We start from the raw sequence: 21,953 nt of genomic DNA, 5'->3' as shown, positions 1-21,953 counted from the left end.
TACCTCCAGGTTGCAAGCCTTTAGGCTGCAAATGGATTTTTAAAAGAAAGATGAAGGCCGATGGGTTAATTGACAAGTATAAGGCGAGGCTCGTTATCAAAGGGTATAGGCAATGAGAAGGCCTGGATTACTTTGATACGTACTCACCTGTAACTAGGATGACATCCATTCGCATGGTGATTGCGATAGCAGCTCTGCGCAATCTTGAGATACACCAGATGGATGTGAAGACAGCTTTCTTAAATGGGGATTTGAATGAAGAAATCTACATGGAGCAACTTGAAGGGTTTTCAGCTCCAGAACAAAGCAAGAAAGTCTATAAACTTGTCAAATCTTTGTATGGTTTGAAACAAGCGCCTAAACAATGGCATGAGAAGTTTGACAATGTAATGTTGTCAAATGGGTTTAGAATCAACGAATGTGACAAGTGTATTTATGTTAAAGACACTGACAGAGGTTATGTCATTTTGTGTCTATATGTTGATGATATGCTCATTATAGGTAGTAACGATGAAATGATCAAAACTACCAAGAAGTTGTTAAACTCTAAGTTTGACATGATGGATATGGGCATTGCAGATGTTATTCTGGGAATTAAGATTACCAGAATCTCTGGCGGAATTGTACTTTCTCAGTCTCATTATGTTGATAAGATACTTGAGAAGTTTAGTGGATCAGATACGAGTGTGTCATCGACACCTGTCGACTTAAGTCTACATTTTACCAAGAATAATAATGACAGTGTCTCACAGTTAGAATATTCTCGGGTAATTGGAAGTTTAATGTATCTGATGAGTTATACTAGGCCGGATATAGCTTACTCGGTTAGTAGGCTTAGTAGATACACAAGTAATCCCGATGCTTCTCATTGGAAGGGCATTGTGCGGGTGTTAAGGTATTTACACTACACTCGGGATTATAGGCTACATTATACTCGATATCCAGCGGTGCTTGAAGGATATAGTGACGCGAATTGGATATCTGATATAAAGGACTCAAAGTCCACTAGTGGATATGTGTTCACTCTTGGTGGGGCAGCCGTGTCTTGGAAATCTTCCAAGCAAACGTGTATATCTAGATCAACGATAGAATCAGAGTTTATTGCTTTGGATAAAGCAATGGAAGAAGCAGAATGGCTTTGCCATTTCATTGGAGATATTCTACGTTGGTCTAAACCTGTGCCAGCTATTTGTATTCATTGTGATTGTCAATCTGCAATTAGTAGGGCACAGAATAATATTTATAATGGAAAGTCTAGATATATCCATCGTAGACATAATTCCATACGACAACTACTCTCGAATGGAGTTGTCTCTTTAGACTATGTAAAGTCTAAGGACAACATTGCGGATCCACTAACCAAAGGGTTAAGTTGAGTGTTAGTCGAAACGTCATCAAGAGGAATGGGGTTGAGGCCTTTGGAAGTTACCGGAATGGAAACCCAACCTAGTTGACTGGAGATCCCAAGATCTAGGTTCAATGGGACAACCTAATTGTGTGTAACGGTGGTATGTCACTGAGGAGGTTAAACCTCCAGCCATTCCTTCTATCAGTGATACCTGCAAGTGTAGAGGTTAAGCTAAGCTTTTAATGACTCTTGTGTGTTAAGCTGTTGAGCTGAGTATTGCAGGATACTCAAGTAGAGTCACCTATGTAAGTGTGAAGTGGGGCCGCTTCTAGAAGAATTGGGTAGGCCAAGATTCTTTGAAACCACTCGCTGAACCAGGCTAGTGTCCAGGGCCACACAGGGCACACCAGTGAGGACAGAATGGTGGTAGGAGTAATTCCCGTGTAAGATCTCTTGTCTCAGTTTACATAAATGGCAGAGTAGTTCAAGATGTCTTATTCACTGATTAGCCAGTAAACTCGATAGGTTTTCACTGGGAGAGGTTCAAAGCCAAAAGCTACATTCTCTGATGTCGGGGTTAGTTCGTTGTACTTTCTCTTCGAGTCATTATTGTTGAACAAAGTCCGTTTGTTGAGTCTTTCGGTCAATTTTTATTCATGTGGGGGATTGTTGGAAAAATGATTTTTGGTGACTTTAATTTAATATTAAAGTGTGGTGACTTTAATTAAATATTAAAGTGGGTCCCAACCTTTTATTGTGTTAGTTCCAAGTGAGCCAAAAACCATTAGGTTTTGAATAAGAAATTGCCAAGAAATTGCCTCATGATGTTAGATTCATGAATAGGATTTTAAAGAGTATTTAAATCCTTTTTTCTTGGCTAAAGGGTGTGAATCCTTTGGGCATCCAAACTTTCATATTTTTGGAAAGGGGCTATGGATGCTTGGTGTTTTAATGACCAGCCTTAAAGGCTGGAGGCTCTTCTTCTCTCCCCTTTACATGTATAAATTGAGACCCTCCTATCAAGTTTCAAAATAGAAATTTTTTGCTTCCATTTTACAAGTCAGTTTGCCAGAAAGTTCCTACATTGAGAGAGTGTTGCCACTGTTCTTGTTCGCCAAGCTAGACAGAAAGTGCTTCTGCCGTAGCTGGTTTTGACCGTCGTATCCTGGGAGACAGACACCGGGATTCCTCAAGCACTCAACCTGTGAGGCGGCGAAATCTGTTTTAAGGAAACTGTTTCTGTGCAGGCTTCAGTTTCATCTCTTTACCCTTTTATTGTTTTGTGTATTTCTGTTGAAATTTAATTGTAATTATCAGCATATGTTCTTGGTATATAATTTGATTTCTTCATAAATCTATTTATTTAATTTCACAATTTGAACAACAAGCTTAAACTATCTAAACATGTCATTGCACCCCTTAATGAAAATAACAAGTTCTTCATACTTCTATAAGATATATATGTTCCAAGCTAGGCAAAGTTGCCAGTTTCCATGATTATTGTCTTCTTGTTTCCAAGAGATGATTCCAAATATAACTTCTTCAATTAGATTATTAATTGTTTAATTTTGTTGTTCATCTACTTCTGCACATTTTTTTTTTGATTAAAAAAAAAAATATATCCACTACTTCATGGCAAACTGCAACACCTAAAGAAAACTTATCCACTACTTTTTTTTATTATCTAATTTGTGAGCAAGCTAATTCTGAAATGAAAATGAATGGCCTCATTTGGTAATATCACTTTTTAGCCTAAAAGTCAAAAAATTACTAAAAAAACCAAAAAACAACAACCTATACCAAAAAGTCAAAGATTCTCTTTTCTCTTTACTTTTTGCACATCTTTTCGTAAAAAATTAAAAAGTCATCCCATATATACTAGTTTTTTTTTTACATCATATTTGTAGCGATCCCGATTTTGACTCGGTCAACTTCAGGGGTCGAGCTGCCCGGTCAGCTCGCTGAAAGCAAAAATGAAAAATGCATTCGAAATTGCTTACGGGAAAGTGTATTTCATGCTCGAGTGACCTTGTTATATCAGTCCATAAATTAAGGTTTCAGATCACTTTTTGCAGCCCTCTCTCTCTCTCTAAAACTCTCCAAATTTCTAGATCTAGAGCTTCTCTCTCTAGAAGTCATTTTCTCTCCTTGATTTCTCCAAATCCATTGGGATTTAGGCCTAAGTTCTTCACCAAAGTTGGTTATCACCTCGAGGGCTTCATTGTGTGCGGTGGAGATTGAGTTTCGACACCATAGATTTTGGGGTTTCATCTCAAATTCTCTTCAAAACTTGAGGTAGGGATTTTCTTTGAGTTATATATATATATATATATTTACAAGATCTAGATGATTTTCAAAATCATCCTTTGATAGCTTTTGAAAATTGATTGTTGATTCAAGAAGTTGAGCGATTTTGAAAGTGGGTTTGTCTCTTGTTCTTTTAAAATGATCTTATGGGTTTTGATCTTCGTTGAATGAAGAAAAGATGATTTTGGAAAGTTTTCTTTCAAAAGAATTGAGTTGTATAGTTTTGGTGAGAAAACCTAGAATTTGGAAATTTTTTTTAAGAGATTGAAAATCCATGAATGATATTGTTATATTTATTTTGTGTGTCAAAACAAATGGATGTTTGGAAAATTTCTTATTTATATTTATATAAATGATGAATTTCAGGGAATTTGAGAATTGTTGTTCATTTTGGAAATTGTTGTCCAGAATATTACTATAGTCTAGAAATGACTAATTGTTAAGGATACTTGAGAAGAGGGAATCGTACTATTCCTTGGATGATGAATTGGGATAAAAGTATTTATATTTATCTTGTGAAATTATATTGAAATGAGAAACGGGAATTATGTGGAAGAATTGTTACATTTTATTGATTGTTGTTGCATTGATATATCAATTCATTTGATTACATTAAACTTTGAAAGTCAATTTGAAAACTTGCATTGAGAAAGGAATGTTGAGAAAACAAATTTTCATAGAATGGTTTTGGGGTAAATACGTTGGTAAGTCTTGATAGGTGGTGTAGATGAAATTGAATAAGTTGGCCTGAGGGTCCGGGGTGAAAGACCGAAAACCCACGCGGATAGGTGTTGAGCCTTTCGGTTAATACCGGTAAAAATGACAATTGGTAGTACTAATATAGTCTACTTGCAAACACCGACCTAGGGATTACCAGAGTCGTATTTACCGCCCTTGAAATAAATTATTAAGTTTTGAACAATTGAAATTGCATGACATCATTGAGCACGATGGTTTTCAAAAGATGAAAATGTGATTTATCTTCAAAAAGGGCATAGCATGGCATGTGCATTTCATCTCTTGAGTTTTGTATAAAATGTATATACTTTGTTAAGAATTTCCCACTGGACTTTATGCTCACCATATGGGATTTTTGTGCAAGAAAAGATATGATGATTCCACCCAACTAGGGGCGTGGAAGTGTGTGTGTTGGGAGTATAATGCTCTCATTTTGCGTGACTCTGTTTTGTAAGCTAAGGGTTGTATTTGTGTGGGTTTGAATAACCGTTTTGTGTAACCGGGCTTAAGCCTTGGAAACTTGTAAACCCTTGAGGGTATCTATTTGTTTGTTTTATTTTGTTTTTAATTGAATGCATTATCGCATGAGAACTATTTGTGTCATGTAATGCAAGTATGGGAATTTATTTCGGTTTTCCTTTAAAGAACCACGATTGTTGTATCAACATTTGGGCTTAGAAATTGGGGCGTTACAATATTTTAGCCAAAAAGTTACTAAAAAAGCTTGTTCCCAAACGATACCATGATAGTCCTACTAAAATAAGTTATAATGGTAAAAGATTCGAATCACCAAATTGGCAAATATTAAAAAGAAGAAATACTCGATTAATGTTAGTCCCGGACTTCTAGGACAAAGTGTAAAGAGAAGAGTTAGAGCTTTCTCCTCTATGAGGAATGAAATGAGCCGGCTTTGGCCAACAAATGAACTTCTTTAGTAGGTTATCCGTTACTCGTTGCAAGAATGCATTGTATATATGGCTCACCAACTTATTTGCTTGGATTTGCAAGAACGGAACTCGGAATTGGATTTGCCAGTCCATGCCAGGAGAAACCATGAACTAGAATAGAAGAGCTTGACCCACCCATGAGTAAATATTTCATAATAGCCTCATTACACCGTACATCTTTCTTGGTATATCTAGATAATATGTACGCACATAAATTGAAACATTCTGGAGAAACATAATTTGTATAAATAAAGCCCATCCAGGATCATGTGGGAATGGCATTTTTATAATTATGAGCTACTGATGCTTTGGCTCGAAATGAAAAGACAAAAAAAAGGCCACATTCTACTCTTCGTTTGGATCGAGAGATGAGAATAGAAAGAAAATTATTAGAGTTTCTCACTTAGGTGAGAAAATAAAAGAAATGATTATGATTTCTCACCTTCTTGTTCGGATGGACAATGACAAAAAGAGGATACATGTGTCTTTTATTTTATTTGTTTTGTATTTAGAGGAGTAGTTTAGGTATTTTAATTTTTAATTTTTATTTTTACAAAGAGTAACTTTTATATCTCATCAAATGTCACAATTTTTGGTGATAAACAAAAAGTTTGTTGTTATTTGTGTTTCTCATAATTACTCACATCATTAATCATCCAAATAAAGTGATAAGAAACCCCATTCTCTCGATCCAATAGGAATAAAAAAATAATTAACAAAAAATAACAAATTAAATATTAAAAGAGAAAGAATGGGTGAAATCAGTTAAGTCCAAGTGCTACTGTCTGGTTGGATTTTTCAATAGACAATGAAAACAATTTCTACAGCCTTATCAAAAACAAAACAAATATTAACAATTGTATCGAAGCAAGAACAACATCTAGAAACAATGATACACTGATTTTGCTTAATATGCTCATGTGGACATCCGGCCAGTCATCCTGTGGTGTTGTACGACTTGCAGCTCCAACAACTATGAACAATAAATTGATGAAAGACACAGTCATCCTCAATTTGATGAAGACTTTAACATATTTTGAACTTGATACTTATTTCGTGAAAGTGTTGGAGCAACAAAAGACTTCTTTTTTCATCGAATTTAAATTTGATGAAACAGAAGGTGTAGCGTTGGAGATGGTCTAAGACGTGTAAAAATTGGGAAATTCTATTATACTTTTAGTTATGTAATTTTTTTTTTAATTATGACTCATATTTTTTTTAATTATGCTTCATGTTATGTTTAATTATAATATTTTTTTAATTATAACTTAAAGGGATTTATAAAATACCTTTAGCGACAAAAAGTTTGGGTCACCAATAACCGTTTCTATAAATTATCTCACGCTCTCACCAAACCAAACCCAACCCTGAACCATTAATGGCACCTCTCTCTCTCTCTCTCTCTCTCTCTTCAGCGTCCTTCTCCCTCTCCTTCTCCCTCTCCCTCACCGCCACTCCTCTCCCCTCCACTCTCACCGCCGGTCCTCCTCGCGTTGGCCGGCAACCGGAGCACCGATTCACCTCCTTGTTGGTCACCGTCGCCTGAGATCCTCTCTCTCCCTCTCAGCTCTGTTTTTCTGTCTCTCTTTCTTTCACCATTCACTCACAAAAACCCATACAGCTTCACATACATGCACACACATGGGTTCTTCAAATAGTCAGAAGGTATGCTTTCTAATCCATTAATTTCTTCTCAGGTTTGTGTTTTTCTTCTACTTCACATCTCTTTAGTTCTTTCTCTGATCATTTGTGTGTATGCGTTTGAGTATGGCTATTTGATTGTTAATTACTGAAAGCAACTTGCCCTAATTGCGCATTGTTGTACAAATTTGCAGTGGAAAAAGAAGTGAAATAGAGAAATGACGTTTTGGGATTGGTACCTGAAGATATCTGTCGTGTCGGCGATGATTGGAGGTTCAATGGAGTTTTTCATGGTCAAAACCGGCTTCTGTGTGAGAATCTCTCTCGCTCTAAACCCATCTTGTATATGATGAATATAGTGTGGAGTATAACTAGATTCTTCTATTAGTGTGGGTTCTGATGATTCTCACAGCCTCTTTATAGTTGTATTATTACATGCCTGTCCTGTTTTGGGATTTACCCATTTTAATTTCAGCTAAATGTAGTTGAATACTCTTGATTTTGATCAAATTAGGTTGTTTTCATTATATTGCTATTCTGTATGCACATAAAATTTAGGTTAAGTAAATAGATTATAGTTCAATTTGTTGGATGGGTTTAGGCATGGTCTCAAATTAGCTTATACAATGATATATGTTGTGTTTGGATTTTGAATTTGTGAAGGGAAAGGGAAAGGGAAAAGTGAATGGAGTAAGTTAATTTTTTTGTTTTTTACTTCTCATACATATCCTTCATGATTCTCTTTTCAAATCATTCTCTTGTCTTAATCTTGGAAGCAAATACATATCCTTTTTTTTTAATTATTTGAACCACTTAAGGGCAGTTTGTGTTTGGGATATTAAACTATGACTAATTTGAGGCTCTTACCCATCTTTAAATAGGAACTTCTAGTGCTTTCCTTGTTGGGAGTTGTGATTTTATTACAATTCTAATGACTCATACCCTGTTTATTCAAGTCTACCAAGTAGGTGTAATAATCTGTCATAATTTGGAAGTATTTTTGCATAAACTAGATTCATAATTAAGTTTTGTTTAATCTGAGCACACAACATTTAACTCTTGATGTTGGAATAACGGCAATCGCCTATGTGCATGTTTCTTGTTGACATGATTTTAACTCACGGCATACGTCATGCAGGTTATTGGGTTTTTGTTCAAAGGCATTGATAACTGGGGACATGTAAGTATGAGAAAATTATTGTTATAATTTTTCTCTTACCTAATTACCTTTGGAATATCAATCAATTTTATTCAAATGACTAGATCAATTCAGGATAGAAGAGATTTTGGACCAGGTCCACATCTTTGATATACAACTGTGATGACCTTGAATTGTAACACCAAAATCTGCGCAACTCATGCTTGTAGAATTGCAAAAATTGTGGTGACCCCAAAATCAAAATATTCCACAATATATATTCTCGTGTGTTTGCCCTAACCCAAGTCTTCCGCAATATATTGTTGTTTATAAGGTGTTTTTACTCACCCCATCCCCGATCGTAAATATTTACTGTCCACGACAGAAATTATTGCAAGTAATTTAAACCAATTTTTATTGACTAAATTTGAAATCATCAGCCCACATAACTAATTTTAAGCCATATGACACCACATGATCTACACAAACATCCACCAAGCTGTGAGACTTTCTTTTATAGTTGGTTGAATGTTTTATAGCTTTGTATATATAACAAATGTGAAATTCAAAGTTGCAGAGTCTTCTTTTATGGTGTGGGATTCATTAGAATGCTTCATTTTGTTCAACAAGTATATATTGTTCTTCCGCATAACTAATATTTGAGATAACTTTTTTAAGAGTATATGTAATTATATAAACTGGGGTTAAGATGTAGGCTAGGGGAGGCTCGTATCTTCCTTATACTGAAATCAATAAGGGATTCAACATTTGACAGCCCTGTAGGAGCAAAAATTGGCATAGGGGAAAAAAAAAAGTCCTATAATGGCAGACGGGTAAATTGTCATCCCTATTGTTCTTGGAAACATGAATGCACACCATTCTATCACTTCTTAAAAATCAATTTCCTTTTCCTTTCTTTATTAGCTCCATCTTTGTTTAAAGCTCTCACTCTTTTCCATTTTGCTTCATTTTTATCTGTTTGTGTTTTCTATTAATGCTTTGATTTATGAAATTTTGATTTTTTGGATTCAATGCACTCATTCATTATGAATTTGCCCAGCTAAAATGAATGGCTGACTGTGGGTTATGTATTGAATTTATCAAATTTATTCAATGTGTTGATGAGGAGATTGGGTTGTAAACAAATTGCAAAAACAATGGATTATGTGAATTTAATTCATAATTTGCAGATAATCTATTAGAGACTAGATAGTGTTTGGTTCATTGGAATGAAATGATTATTCCATCAAAATATTCTTTCTTATGTTTGGTTAGACTTAAAAAAATAATGACATATTCTTTCTTATGTTTGGTCATTCTATAGGAAAGCCTATGGAATCACCATTCTATTCCCTCTGTAGTTAATTCTAAAATAGGTTTTCAGTTGGTATTGCTGCTTTTAGCCTTTATCTGAGTGGTTGGAACTTGGAAGTGTTAAATTTAGAACTATTAATTGCAAGAGTTGAACTATCTCAATGGTTTAAAAAAGAAATGGCTTACTCAATTCTTGGCTTCAGTCAATGCTATATGGAAATGCAATTGATTTATAATTATGTACTCTGAATTTTGGTTTGCCCAATGATGAGAACCTTGATCTAACATGAGTTACTTTTAAAAAAGTTTAAATGTTTTAAAAACATTAGTTTCGTGTAGTTCAACTCTAGCGTTTAGACAAAGTTTTATTGGGAATTCTATTGGTTAGGGAAGTGTATGTATTCGTCATGAAAATTTCAAATTCTATTATATACAAACAATTTAATGATTTATTGGTTGGGCAAGTTTTGTAGACATGCATAGGAGCGACAAACAATTTATTGGTTTTGGATTTTGGATTAGGACTGATTTCATCATGATTCACGACATTAATATATGCGTTGAGGTGAAATTAAAACAAAGTCTTACGAGCTTGTAATATGCTAGTCTTGGCAACACATGATAAAGCTGAACCTGTTAAATGTGTACTCAACTCATTAAGGCTTGTTATTCTATTTACTTCTTGTTGGCTTCATGTACTGTTTTCCGCAATTCAGCTGTCTATGCCATCATCTTCGGACATCATGACCGAGATTAGGTCTAGTCACATTAACAAGCGTACCCTGTTAGAATTCATTCAATTTATTCAATATGTGAATGAGTTTGCCTTTCAATTTAAGTTTTAGTACGACTTACATTTGGCATGTTGGTAGATGATAAAGTAACTGTTTTGGAGTCAGAAAAGAGAGCTTGGGAAAGTTCCTCGAATTATGAACATATAGGGGCTTCTTGCATTTTTTTTACACATATTGTCACCAACCTTTTGATCCTTCAGTAAATAATTGGGATGTGAAGTATTTTTGCTGTATCATGAACTACTTATTTTATTGTTTCCATAAATAACTTTCCTCAATAATTTGTTTGATACCAGTGCAAACCACATTATCTAAGCAACCTTCCCTCCTTTGCAACATTATCTAAGTATTGTTGATGTATTAAAAGCAAAAGAGAAGAAATGAATAGCAATGAATTTTCTAACAAGTTTCTATTTACATCAGCACTTTCTCATCATTGATACTTCACAACAGTTCTTTCATAACAACATATATGCATGTTCTATATTGGAATAAATGAATAGTAATGACTTTCATTATTTAATATTGATGAGTTTTCTTTTTTATTTACTACATCTGTTTCCTAACTCAATTGCTGAAGGTTTCTTCAGGCTCTGGAGATGCAAGAATCTGAACACAAGTCCAATTGCCTGGTTGGGATGATGGGTTCAACTTCCATGGTACTGCAGGTAAGCACGTCTTTTATTTTTTTCCTATGCAGTAATTTTACATTGTGTAATTGGATCGAGGACAGTATGAATATGTCTTTCTATATTTTTATTAGACATGCACTTGATTTCACATTCATGCAATGGTTCTGCAGGTGCCAGCAGCAGTGGACGAAGGGGATGGGCGAGTGAGAGTAGTTGGCCCCTTCCAATCAAAGGGTTTTATGGAATGACTCGAACAATGGGAGCTTATAGTGATGCCAGGACGACATCTTGTACTTATTAATACTTATTTTTGGATGGTTGGAACTAAAATGTGTAATGAGAGTAGTTGGTTTTTCCTGTATTATGTATGAAATTAAATTATTGACGTTGGATTAGACATGATTCTTATGAAATTTGTAATATATATATAATTGGACGTTCAATATTAATTTTTTGGATGGTTGGAACTAAAATGTGTACACGTTGTTGAATGCTTGATAACATATTTAGCGTTGATGGATTATATTGTTTATACAGGGTACAGGTTGTATTAATAATGGATACAGGTTGTTTAGAAAAAAAAAAACACGTTAAAGTATTTGGCCACCAAATATTTTGATAGCTAAATACGTAATCAAATGTTTTGGTGACTAAGAATTTAATAGCAAAAACATAACCCAATGCACTTTTAGTGACTAACACTTTAGTCGCCGAATGCACCTTTTGCTGACTAAATACAGTTTCGTAGCCAAATGTGTACTTTCGGCGACTAATTATTTAGTAGCTGAAGGTGACACCTTCCCCGACCACAACAACTTAGTAGCCAAAAAGCCTCATTCAGCGACTAAAGGTTTTAGTGGCGGAAACATAACATTTGCCGACTAAACTAATATTAGTAGTCAAATGTAGTCACTTTCGACGACCAAACGAAATTTAGTCGCCAATACTATCGCTGACAGGGCAAAGGCAACGAGCTTGGCGACAAAATATTTTAGTCGCTAAATCGTTTTAGCGACTAAATTGAACTTTTGACGACCAATATTTTGATAGCCAAAAGTGACATTTTTTGTAATGATGCCTAGTGTTCTTGTAATAATCATCGTTCTAATTTGTTTTCATCTGATTTTGGTTCTCTGCGCATTAGTGATTGCTAAGGTGGAAGCAGTTTGTAAAGTTTGTTTTAAGGGATTAGAGGTAGGAAGAGCCATCAAGTCAGAACGTACATGCACAAAAAATGCCTTCGCCCATGAAAAATGTGCACCTACGTGGTCAAGTAGACAGCAAGGTCACATCTGTGGTAATTGTAAGGGTAAGATTCAGAACATACATGTTGATTTGACTCCAGTGAAGTGACGAGTTCTGCTTGACAGAAATGTAAATGGCTTTCACGATTGACAAGGTAATGGACTTCAAATTGGCAATAAATGATAGAAAAATAATTTAAAGTTCTCATTCTTAAATTCTAATGAGCTGATAGTACTCTCAATTATTATGTCGTTAGTGTTTTATTAAAATAGTAAAATTAGTACTCTAAATTATTACTATAAATGATAACAGCATTGCAGCAAAATCAGTGATATCCAACTTTGCTAGACATTGATTGATTAAGGCATTTGAATTTTGAACTTTAATGACTTGTTTGCAATTTGTAACCCCTCATTCTATCTAGCCAGTCCCTAGACATGTCAAGTTGAGTAAACATGGACAAATTAAAATGGGTGTTTGGAAAATTAGTTATTTTAATTTTTGATTATTTTAGTAGGTTGAAATAGTTATGTTTGGGAAGAAGATTAGATTTTTTTTATAATTAAATATAATATTTGTGAGACAAAAATTGAAATGATTATAAATTTTATATGACATTTTATCTTATTAATTATTTTAATTTATTTTATCTTTTAATATAATTTTAGCCAAAAAAATTTAAAAAGTAGCTTCCCAAACACCCCCAAAATCTCCTCAATTTTTCATACCTCAAAAGACGCATCAATCTACCTCAACTCATGCAAGTTAAATATATAAAAAACAGAAGATAAATTACACTAGTGCTCTCTATATTTTGTTTATTATGTCATTTTAATCTTTATACTTTTAATTGGTTTAATTTTGATTTTTAATTTTAAATTTTGTGTCAATTTAGTCAAATTGATAATGACATTAGTGTTTTTGATGAAAAATAATCACTGAATTAGTTGAGATTAATACACTCAGTTAAGTAAATTTATAATTCTGCTCTCAAAACTACGACATATGCCACTTATATGTGTATATTTCACAAATATATATATATATATATATTAAAAGTTGTAATCAATTTGACCAAATTGAAACAAAGTCATAAATTCATAATCAAAATCGAATCAATTAGAATTATAGAGACTAAAATAATACGAGAACAAAAATACATGACTACTATTGTAATTTGCCCCTATAAAAATTAATCAACAAATTTGGGTCTCGGCTACAATTTGATGAGAAGCATATCTGATTGACTGCAATTGACAACCTTATCTTCACTGTTCGTTTTGTTTTCTCCTTCAATGATAGTTGTTTGTAGATTTGCATTTATTTATTTATTTTCATTTCTTCGCATAGCTCGTTTCACCAAGTTTTGCGTCAAATTTTGATCACATATTTTTTCATGCTTGGCAGGCCATGACATTGTGGTTCTCGAATGTTGCAATAACTTATGTCTTTCCCATGAGCGCGATCCTGTTAGAGAAAGAGCCATTGGCGAATGATGTAATTTCATTTCTAGTTTCTTTTGAGTTTTCTTAGACTGTCCTCTCTGCACCTTTGCTTTGATCTGTCTTAAGTCCTCCTCAATTTCGTAACAATAAATTTTCTTCAAGGACACCAAAATATATATTTATATTACTAATAGGTGCAAACATAATGCATCTGAAATTTTATGTCTAAACTTTTTGAGTGATTTGATTAATCAAGAACAATGGGTTAAATTTGACAATTGTGCAGGTTTTATGCTTAAATTGATTCACTGAAATTAGATATAATGATCATTTTCTTCAAATTGTGAATAATGATTCTATTTGTAATGTATTTTGTCATCATTTTTTTAATTTACCAAATATAGAAATGGATATTTTGATTGAATACATTATATTTCGTTTCAATAAATCAAACACCACCTTAAGGTGATTCTATTTACACACCATCAAATGTTTTAGTACACATCATTTCCTTAATATACACCACACACATTTTCAATTTTTTGATTTCTTCTCACTTCACACCATCACTTTTCAAAAAATCCTAAATTACCCTCATCTTCTTCAACTCTACATCCTAAACCCTAACCTAACACTAACCCTAACCATCACCGCCGGCCACCACTTCCTCGCCAACCTGCTACTCTTCTCATACCACCGAATGCTGGCTGCCACCCCTCTTTAGCCCATCACTTCCGATAACCCCCTAAAGCTTCATGTTCTTCCGACAAATCTCCATCACCATTGTTGCTCTTCGTCGTTGCCCTCTCTTCCAACCCCGTTGTTCATTGTCATCATCCTCCTCACCGCCGCCAACCTTCCTCTCTTGATCCCTCAACTACAATCGCCATCCCTAGCCACCAAGACAATGGTGACTCCACCGTCGTGAACCACCCACTTCTATATTGCCATTGCGATTTGTCTCCCCACCCCCCTCCATCGCAACCCAACTCTTGTCCACCGTATGGAGAGAAAGAGAGAGAGAGAGAGAGAGAGAGAGAGAGAGAGAGAGAGAGAAGCCAAGGGTTTTCAGGTCTCAGACGAATGTGTGAATTGCTGCGGCAGCGGCGACGGCAGAGAAGGGAGGCGCGAGTTGCAGAGACAGAGGCAACAAAGATGAAGGTTGGAATAAGAAGAGAGAGAGAGAGAGAGAGAGAGAGAGAGAGAGAGAGAGGAGATTGAGAGTTTCCGGAGAATGGGAAGTTGGCACGATGGGGCTGGGAAAGGTGTCGACGGTGGCTGGTTGATGGTGTGGCCGGAGGGGAGTCTGCTGGTGGATTTGATTTTAGGATTTTTGTCCAAAATGGTAATTTCATTCAAGGGTACAATTGTAATTAAAAAAAATTGGACAATGATGTGTACTGAGAATAATGATGGTGTGTAAATAGAATTACCCACCACCTTATCACATTATAGCTGTTTAACCACAATTCTATGGGCATTTTGAAAAGGGAAAAAAGCTTGAAAAAATTTGATACATTTTTAAGATAGAGATAGAGTTTCATCTTTAGTTACAAGGCTTGTGTTTTATATAGTTAAAATAAATCTATAAAGAAATTCGGGTAAATTATATGATTAGTCCCTCTTATTTGAGTAAAATTTTACATTGATTCTTGTAGTTATTAATTTGAATAATTTGATCCTCACATTTTCAATTTTGTTACAAAGTAGCCCCTCTATCATGTATTGTGAACATTTTGAACCAAAAAAATACTAGCAAAACTAAAGGAAGTTAAGTGGAATTCAAAATAAATTATAGGGACCATCAATTGAATTTTATTTTAGTCCCTCTAATTTTACACATGAGCTTACATTAGTGGTTCTTGTAGTGTAACGCCTCCAAAATAATACAATAAATACATTCCATAAGCATATATAGAACATCATTAATCAGAGTGTAAATAACCCTTTCATTACATAAAGTTCATAATACAAAAAGAGTCTATCATGAATAAATGCCTTTCGGGCTTACACATTTCCAAACCTTGACTTGGTTACTACAAAAGTGGGACTAGCCCTTACGAATTTAGCCCTAGGCTATAAAAAAAATGAAACAAAACAAGAAGCTTTTGCTTCCCAAAGATCCCTCCAATGCTATTGCCTTGGTGGAGGCATGCCATCATTACTTGAAAATAGTTTTTCCCAAATAGGGTGAGCCACAGCCCAGTAGGAATAATCTAACACAGTATATGAGGTTTAACAAAGATAAAAGTGGAATGTGCATATACAATGCTAAGGATAAAACATTGACATTTATATACTCATAAACATACCAAGTCCATATTCCATTTTGTTTTCTTTCGATTCATTTTAATACATGAACCAATTTCTTTATTTTTCAATAACCCAAATGAGACTACAACTCAACGGTTCAACAATTTCACAATCAACACATAAACATTTCCAATTGCCATCTTACGGATATTTTGTCCGCGGGATCGGCGCCCATGTATAGATTTCGAAACTTTCACCCAGGACACTCCGGCCAACTTAATTATAATGGAGTCCATCCCCTTTCTCTTCCTAAACAATCATATACATACAATGTATTTAAACACATAATCACACATGAAATACATCCCATTTCTCCTCCCAAATAAACATACATATACAATGTATCTACAACATGATCATATTCAGTGATAATCAATCATAGAATAGTTTCAATTCACCTAGTCTACATGCAATTTCTACAACAATCAAAGTTATCCTTCACCGATAGCCCAATACAGTTATTTTTAAACAGATATACAATCTCAAGACAAATGATTTATTCAAAATTTCTAAAGATGAGACACATCATCTATTCAATTTCACCATCCATTTCAATACTCACTACAACAAAAAAGGTCTTTCGTCTCCAAATATACATGTTTTAGAGATAAAAGTAAGATTTCGTCTCCAATTGTAGTAATTTTAGAGAGAAAAACCAAATTTCGTCACCAAATGCTTAAAATCAATAAAACAATAGGTGACCAAAATTTTATTCGTCTCTATATTTTATTTTTCGTCACAAAAAAAATTCCCACCCTTGGAAAATTTCGCAGGATATTTGGCGCCATTTTAGAGATGAAAATTTTCGTCATCATTGTACAAAATTTTCCGTGAGGAAATAATTTTGTCTCCTACAGTTTTATTATGCAAAACGACGTAGTTTCGTCTCCTATAGGAAATAATTTCGTCACCTATATTTTTCTTCCACCACCACTGCCTTTACTCTACCACTACCGTTGTCGCCACTTCACATCCACCGCCGCCGTTCCACTACCACCACTACTCCTCTACCACCACCACTAGCACTCCACCTCCACCAAACCCATTTAAGCCCCTTTATTAAATAGGTGAGTTTGAATCAATTTCATTTGGTTTCAGTTTTCGAAAACTATTTTTCAAGTTTTAATCCTTATTTTGTTAATTTTTAGTGAATTTTTTAATATTTTAATTATTTTTTTAATTGATTAAAATATTGAAAAATTCCAGTTACTATTTTTTTTTTAGTCGGGGTATATCGATTATTGGTCACTAAAAAAAATTTTAATCGCTAAAAATGCCACAATTGGCGACTAAAATTTTTTTTAGTCGCCAAAAAATGAGTTTTGGCAACTAAAATTATTTAGTCATCGAATGAAAAATAAAAATTTACTTTTTATCTTTGGCGATCAAAAGTTTGGTCATTAAAAATTTATTTTTAGCTATTAAAAAATTTATAGCCGCCAAAAAATAAGTTTTGGCCACTAAAATTATTTAGTCGCCGAATTGAAAATAATTTTCTTTTTATTGTCAAAAAATTATTTTTAGCTATTAAAAAAGTTTTAATCGCCAAAATATTTAGGGGGATAAAAGCGTTTGACCCTTTCTTTCTCTCATTTTCTATCTCTATTTTCTCAACCCCTTTCTTTGTCTCGATTTATATTTTTTAGGGTTTCATTCTACTTCTCAATGGAAAATCCAGAGGAATCGAGCCCCCTTACTCCAAGGTACTCAGCGTAGACGACGATAAGAAGAGAGCCACCAAGCCGATCGCAGCTCGTCCTCCTCCTCTTATGCCTACTGCGGCGGCGGAAAAGCATTCTCCGTCGGTAGCTTCCGGCAACCCCTATTGGACTGCCGACGGATTACCGCTAGGGCACGACAGCCTCATGGGCGAACCTCTGAGTCGAGCTCAGTAGGACTCCAACCTCTTCGCTTGTCTCGGTCGCACCGATGTGTTTTGCAGCAGTGATCTTGAAGTTTGTGAGTTAAAATTTTAAGTTTTGTGAGTTTGATGCTCAATGTTGATGGGTTTTCCTATTTAATTTTCCCAATTTGATCGCTAATTGTTAATTTTTCCCATTGTGAAATTGGCTAATGAAGTCAAATATTACATATGTATGTTTGCATTGATATGTTTATGCGTGTGTAAATGCATTGACTGTTAACAAATAGAAAGGGAAATTGATTAGCTGGTGAATTATTTATTTATTTATTGTTAAATAATTATGGAGTCTGATGTAATTGGACCTGGTGATATCATTCTGTGTGTAGATTGCTATGATTGTTGTGGGATATATGATTGCAGATTCAAATATGAAATATTTATGATACATCAATTGATTATTATCACTATTAGTTGTAGCTGAATTTATGATGAAAGAAAAAATGCATGGTGCGTGGAAGAGCATCAGATTTTTATGCTTTTTTGTACATGGCAATTTTCTTGACAGTATTTATGCTAATTGAGGAGTCTAATTTCTCCATATATATATGTATCATATTTGATCATAGTGATTATTTGCAACCATGGTTAGAGTGACCCAAGTCCCCAACTTAATCAGATTTTCTCTAATTTGATATTTTATTGAGTGAAAACTTCTTGCTTTTGATAGCAATGAATCTACCCTAGTCCCCAAACTTCTTGCTGTTGACCTTCCCCTGAATTGAGTTTGTTCATCAGCAATATATCTATGTTTTCCTGATGGAGATTAGGTATTAGGAAGTTATCCAAATATTCTAATTTATTTGCCATATCTTGCTGTCCTTCTATACTTTTCCAACTTAAATTTATCCATATTTTTTTGCTCGAGTCTCCTTGAGGTTTTTGGTTCCTTATTGTAATATTTAGATGGGTTCTTTAAGGATCTGTCAGTTATGGGGATTTAGATGGGAGTCATTATGTAGTTTGCAATAGGCGTCATTCACTCTTAAGTCCTATATATGCAGTTATAACACTTTTTGTGGCTATCCTCCTAAAATAGTGAAGAAAATGCCTAAGAAGGATCTTGTGGAGGAGGTGATCATATATCTCATAGTATCCCTTTCCATTTTATATCTATTAAGTATGGTAGTACTGTCTACGAACTAGTCTTTGGGACTACTAAGGTTGACTAAGATGCATATGTAACTTTTGGGTGGCCATGTAAGTTTTTTTTAATTCCTCTTTGTAGCATATATTCATTGCACTTCTCTTTATTTAATTCCTCTGATTCGTTGACTATTACCTTTTCAAAGCAGATATTCACTTACAACTTTGTGAGTCTACTTATTGAATTTCATTCATTAATGAATTCCATGAAGAAAACTTTTAACATAATGGAGTTATTATTTACTATCCTTTCACGTATTTAAAAATAAATAAATTCTAAGATTTTTTTTTCCTGAGCTTACTTCATACTTTTTTTTTTGATATGTACTCTTAACTTTTAACATTTTTCTTGTTTTAAGTCATTATTTTCTTGGTTTTCGTTATAATTTTTTTTTGGGGTCTCCCAAATGATCAAGTCTCTCTATTCATTACAATTATTGTATTACATAGTGCTCGAGTTTGATTGTATTTCTTTCCTGTTTTGCACTTGATTCTCTTGCATGTCGGGTTTGGAGACTTCAAGCAGCTCTTGGTGAGCAAACAGAAAACACAAAACTTAGCCAGTAGGGGTATGAAAGACTTCAAAATGTAATATTCTTAAGTTTATGGCTTTAGTATTTTTTTCCCATTCAATATAAATCTATTATAGGACATTATACTAATTTTATACTAATCAAATTACATGCTTTACTGTTCCACATTATTTTTTGTTAAACCTTGTGCTTATTAGATGTTCGAATACAGTTTTTCAATAATTAAGTTCATAAGAAATTTACATATTTTGATGTGCATGGTATATGTACTCGTGTCAAGCCAAGTTACTCATTAAATAGTTGCACTTACATGAATCCCAAAATCATGCAACAGCCACGAGACGGGCCGGGTAACACCTCATACATCTCAGGAGGGACCAATGTGAATTGTGAAAACTTACGGAACTAGCACGGGACTCCCGGTTAGAAAACTAAATCCAAAAATGCACTTTTTCACACTTAAGATTGAAAATAGGCCATCAGAGGCCAAAATCGTGCAGCAGCCACGAGATGGCCCGGGTAATACCTCAAACACCTCGGGAGGGACTAATGTGAGTTGTGGAAACTTACAGAATTAGCACGGGACTCCCAGTTAGAAAACTAAGTCCAAAAATGCACTTTTTCACACTTAAGATTGAAAATAGGCCACCTGTAGACACCCCATTTTTGACTGACCTTAAGACTCAGACGTCATCGATTGAGCGCTCGGAGATAGTGCATGTTGTGCTCGTTTCGAGTTTCCAAAGTTTTGGCCGAGTGCCTTGCCCTCGGGCCTCTTAACTCTTTGTGCTTCGGCTCGGTTTGCGGACCAGGCCTTGTTTCTCTTCCCTGAGGGAGGGAGAGGTCTTGTAGACCATCTCTTTGTGGTCGTAGACCACTTTTCGTGGTCGTAGACCACATTTCCCGTTTGGAGATTAGTTTCCAATTTTCGAAGCCTTCGGCCGCATGCCTTGTCTCGGGACCGCCTAACGTTCTCCGTTTGGCGTGATTTTTGAACCACACCTTGTTTCCTTGGCCTAGAGGGCCACTGTGGTTTGGGAGACCACTTTTGTGGTCGTAAACCACTTATGGTGCTTGTCAGCTAGTTTTCAAGGCTCCCGGCCGCGTGCTTTGCCCCCCGAACTTTCGTCTTGCATCCGTTTTGGTTTGTTTTTGGTATAAACCTTGTTTTTCTTGTTTGGAAGGTGGTACAAGGGTGGGAGACCACTTTTTCTCCTTGGAGACCACTTTTCTTCCCGCCAGCCAGTTTTCTGATCTGATAACTGGTTTTCTTGGTCTTTGGGCCACCTTTTCTGGTCGGCCACCCCATCATTGGTTTGTTTTCAGTGTGCTGATCATCTCCCACTATGGCCGACCACTTGTTGTCTTGGGAGACCACTTGTGGTGGTCGGTCGACCACTTGAAGTAGTTGGCCGACCACTTTTTGCCACCTTTTTAGAGATATTTTCATCTAGCTGGCACAGCTGGAAGGCACTAGAACCATCCTCCATAGATGAAGGGATGGCCTTGAACCTTAGCTTCCTCAAGAAGCTTTGCTTTTGGTTCTCTATAAGAGAGAACCACCTCCTCCCTCCTCTAGGTTCAGAAATTTGGGGTTTGAGTTATACATATAGTTTTGTCTCTATATTGCTCTTGTCCTTCATTTTGTGCCTTAAAAGTGTAGTTTTACCCCACTTTAACACACAAACACACACTCAAACACCATCCCTTTGTTGCTGAGGCTTCTTGAGGTTATTTTTGGTTGTTTTGGACTGGTTTTGATTGGAAAAAGCTGCTGGAGTTTTGGTTTTGAAGGTGGTCTTCAAGGGTGAGAAACTAATCTCTTAAACCCCCATTCTTGCTTAAGCTTTTGGACCTTTTTGCATATTGTTTTAAGCTTAACTCTAAACTAAAAAAAGTTCTAATTTTGTATGCTTAAGATCATTGTTTAAGGTCACTTTTGTGTTTGGGGTTGTTTACCCCTTCTTAGGCCTTGTTTGGCCTTGCTTTTGTGCCTTCTTTTTGAGCTTTTGGGACCACCTTGTTTTGGCCTTCTCACCATTGAAACTCAGAGGAATTTTAGTGGTGGGAAGGGTGTTTTGAGGCCCCAAAAAGGAGAGGGTCATCCCATCTCCTTGTGTCTTTAATACTTGTCTTGAATGCCTCATGTGTGAGCATGTTTGTTAAGCTTATGTTGGCCACATCTTAGCATGTATTTGGGGTTATTTTGCTGTGGCATACCTTTGTTTTTACTTGGTTTTGTCACTCCATGCATGCCTTATACACTTGTAGTGTAAATCACACAAACTAGTCTTGTATGCTTCATGAAGTAGCATGTCATTCTAGCTTGTTTTGTTTCTATTTCAGCATGTTTTTGGTGTTTTTTTGCCATGTCATACCTCTGTTAGGGTTTGGTTTGGTTAGCCTTTGCATGCTCCATGCACTTGTAGTGCAATTCCATGAAATAGCCTAACATGCATCATGCTTTAACATGTCGTTCTAGCATGATTTT

The 21,953-nt window shown here is 35.2% G+C and overlaps 1 long non-coding RNA gene across 1 annotated transcript in view; it reads left to right on the top strand.

Moving 5' to 3' along the window:
• Positions 1 to 13,779, top strand: part of LOC145792439 (uncharacterized) — a 111,236-nt gene extending 97,457 nt beyond the window's left edge. The window contains exons 2-3 of the long non-coding RNA XR_014331841.1: positions 12,004 to 12,258; positions 13,512 to 13,779. This is a non-coding gene — a long non-coding RNA (uncharacterized LOC145792439). The remainder of the gene's footprint in view (positions 1 to 12,003; positions 12,259 to 13,511) is intronic.
• Positions 13,780 to 21,953: the final 8,174 nt, after the last annotated feature.

This window comes from Camellia sinensis, chromosome 6, assembly GCF_055761805.1.
Source record: "Camellia sinensis isolate YWXY chromosome 6, ASM5576180v1, whole genome shotgun sequence".
Taxonomy (NCBI): Eukaryota; Viridiplantae; Streptophyta; class Magnoliopsida; order Ericales; family Theaceae; genus Camellia; species Camellia sinensis.
This window is presented reverse-complemented; position numbering and strand designations above follow the sequence as displayed.